This window comes from Thalia democratica, chromosome 1 (assembly GCF_965202585.1).
Source record: "Thalia democratica chromosome 1, ktThaDemo2.hap1.1, whole genome shotgun sequence".
NCBI lineage: Eukaryota > Metazoa > Chordata > Thaliacea > Salpida > Salpidae > Thalia > Thalia democratica.
In genome coordinates, this window is record NC_139165.1 from 61244989 (window position 1) to 61248985 (window position 3997).

Here is a 3997-nt window from a genome sequence, read left to right on the forward strand (position 1 = left end):
CACTATCAACAGTATTATGGTTTAATAAAAATAAACTTCAAAATAATAAAAAACCTACATTAGTTTAAATTAAACTATAGAATAAAAATATATCCGTTTGCAAATAAATGAATTTAGTACGCCGAAAAGCGGTATTAAAGTCGGTTTTCTAATATTTTTTACAAATAAGCTTACTTGTTTATTTAACTATATTCAAAAGTTATTAAATTTTTTACTGTAAAAAATTTTTCCTCAAAAAGTGAATTCAAAGTAGTACCAGAACACTTAAAATTCGCTCAATCTAACATTTGTAGTCATATTTCTTCAGATTTTTTTATATCATTATAATAACTACTACAAACAGTTATAATACGGTTTTCCAAATTAGGCCAAGTGGCCCCCTTTGGGTCCATAGCCAGCAAAAGAGCCACCAGGTCATAGTTTGAAACTTATACTAGATATTCTTGAGTTGGTAGTGAAGAGCAAAACTGATTGATTTATTAACCTTTATATATTTCACCTTTTATTTAAAATTGATATTTAAAGTTTAAATCTATTAAAGTTAATTTAAGCTTTAACAAAAAAGTTTAAAAAATAATGAAGCATGTATATATTGCTAAGTTTTTAAAAACTTCAAAGTAAATGTATCAAATTATCTTCGTGAAAAGTTACAGAGTAATATAAAATAATAAAGTTTGTAAGTTTTGGTAATGTTTAAACTTGTAACACATTTAAAGCTTGTTAATTTATAGTTTACATCTTTAATAGTTCGTTTTTAAATTTTTAAAAATAATAGTACAAATATAATTTAAGCATAGAAAATAATATTGCAAAATAAACTACGTGCTAAAGTGTCACAACGTGCTAAGTTTTCATTCCGTGCTTAAATGGCACAACGTGCTAAATTGTCATTCCGTGTTAATGTGTCATTTTGTGCTAAAGTGTCACTCTGTTTTTAAGTGACGCCGTGTTTTTATGATCCGTTTCCTATACTAGATATTGAGAAAAAATTTCAGAAATTTAGGAGGCCATAAGCTGTAAAAGGGTGAGCCACAAGGCCATAAGTTGAAACTTACATTAGATATTCTGGAGTTGATGATGAATAACAAAAAAAAGGTCTTAGACGTTTTTAAAGGTAGTTTTTTTTTTAAATCTTGTCGAAGGGGGCCATAGCTTCCTTTATTTTTACAAAGGGGGCCTTTAAAAAAAATGGGAAACTCTGAATTATATGCTACATCTAAAAATAAATATTAAAAAAATTGGAAATAATTTTTAATATTTTTGTTATTATTATAAAAAAATTAAGTTCTCAAAGTTTGTAGAGGTTTTCAGTAGATAAGTGTTAGTAAATCACTTAATTTTAATTAAAGCATATTGCTAACAGATGTTTCTTTAACAATCAAATTATACCAACGTTTAACTTTCTTAAAACCAACTAAAGAATAAACACTTGTTACTACTGTGACTAACTGTGGTAAAGTTAAATCTCCTACAAACTTTTTTTTGGATTTTTTTCGTTTACAGAACATCATGAGTTAGTTTAAGACTTTTTATATTCTTACTTTAATTGTCAAGTTTAATTAAAATCCTTACCATAAAAATAGAAACAAGGCAGAAATAACCCGTCTTCTTTTTTATGAGAAACGAAACTTAAACCTAAGCCTCGGAATTTTTACACCTTTAAGATTATTGTTATTTAACCAGAAATTAATTTTTAATCATTATTATTTAGGTTTAAATACTGATTAACTCTAAAATTTGTTTTAACAATGGTTCTTATTTGTTTCAAAAAAATACAAAACAGAAACAATAAAAAATAAAACAAACACGAGGAACACTGACAAAATTAACTAAAAACTTTAAAATAATTTAAATGTTTAAATATAACTAAATAAGTAAACCAGTTTTCTATTAAAAAACTTTACTTTAATTCCTAGGTTTTTTTTTGTTACTAGATCTTTTTATAGCTCAATGAAATTTGAAGAAGTTACAATTGCTCAAAATACAAAAAATCACAGTGCGTTTTACCTTAGGTGTAATGTAAACAGAGAAAAAAAAAACTGTTTAATTAGAAATATTTTTTTAATACAAGTTTTAGCATTAAAAAAAATTATGCTTATTAATGATAATATTAAGATATTTTAGGATCTAAATTATTTTACTAAAACATTATCTTTTTAGATTTTCTTTTTTAAACTTTAGTTTAATAAGAAGTCACTTATGAAGAACTTTAAATTTATTTGATATCTACAAATAAAAATAACCATAAAGAGCTCCTTTAACAGTCTTATAAAACAGCTTTTGGTTTTTTAGTTTAAAACTATATGTTTCTGTTAGCAGTCGAAAATGAACAAAGACACTTATATAACATAACAACTTTGGATTTTCTCGTGATTATGTCTACTTGGATAGTTATACTAAGGACAAAATATAATCGTTGTCTGCCGCTGGGATTATTGTCGATGATTAAACTTAATTGGCTTTTACTATTCGTATTTAAATCATTACACGAATAATAAATTGCAGTCATCGACTATACTTAACTATCAACGAAAAACTAGAATTTAAAGTTCTAAATTATTAATTAAAATCTAAAGTTTTTGAAATGGAAAATACTATATTTGTTGGTTACTTAACTACTTATTAGGCATAAGACAGACGGTAAGGTTTTTAGTTACTCAAATTTAATTTAGTTACTAACTAGTTTTTTCTTTTTAATACCTATACAGGTACAAACAATTTTACTTAAAAATACTTATTTTAAACAGAACATTTATGTTAGATTTATTTTAAAACTAAGTTATTCCAAATTTAGCCTTAATTAAAACTTTATATTATAACTTTTACTAACAAACTTGCGAAAGTCATAGTATTTAAGTATTTTTTCATTTATTTGTAGTAAATTATTTAAGTAAATTCCAAATTCTACTAACTTTTAATGTAACATTTATATGTTTAGTATAAACTATGTAAAAAAATAAATGTTTAAGTATTTTTGCTACAATATAAAAAGTCTGTTAATTTTAACTTTTAAAATAAAATATTCGTCAAGTTTTATTTTCTAAAAGTATATTAAAAAAAAGCATTTCATTTTTTTTCTTAAATTTATTTGAGTACTTATGAAGTAAGTCTTGACAAAAATTGTATCTTACTAAATTAAAATGAATTAAAATTGAAATAAAAGTATACTGTAGTTTACAGTTTTAAAATATAGTATACTTTTATTTCAATTTCAATTCAGTTTAATTTAGTAAGATACAATTTTTGATATGACTTACTTCGAAAGTACTCAAATAAATTCAAGAAAAAAAAATTAAATGTGTTTTGTTATATTTTTTAAATAAGTTATGCACCGGAGAAAAGTTGTTCTATTTTTCTACAATAACAAATCGTTTTCATTTGAAAAAAAAATTAATGCCCTTACTAATTTTTATGTTAACTTAACAATTTTAAACTTTTAAAATTTCAGCCCTTTGCTTTATGATAATTGTTTTTGAGTTTTCGTTGATTATTGCTTTCAAGCATTTTACTACAAAACTATACGTAAATTTTTAACATTACTAATTCGGTTCTTATCTCATATTCTTGTACTATTCATTTAATATTAATATCAAGTTTACACCATAGAAAATTGAAGTAAAGATTTGTTGGAAATAGCGACTTTTTAGCTGTGTGAAACTAAAGAGTAACAAACAAGTTTTATTTTTAAACGCTAGCTAAGTTTACCTTAAATTACTAACCGCCTCAGGTAAAAGCAGACTTTTTGTTTGAAAAAGTACAGTATTGTAATTTTATGATCTTACTTGCATATTGATTGTTTTAATTTACTGTGTTTTATACGTAAACTTCTTGTTTATGAACTTTTTCAATGTTTCTTTAAAAGTACTTTGTTTTGTTGCAATGTTTTTTTAAACAATTTTATTTAATTACATAAGTCACTTATTACCTTTGTGAAAAATTGCTTTATTAAAGTTTTGAATTATTAACAGAAAAATCTATAGATAATAAATGTGCAGTA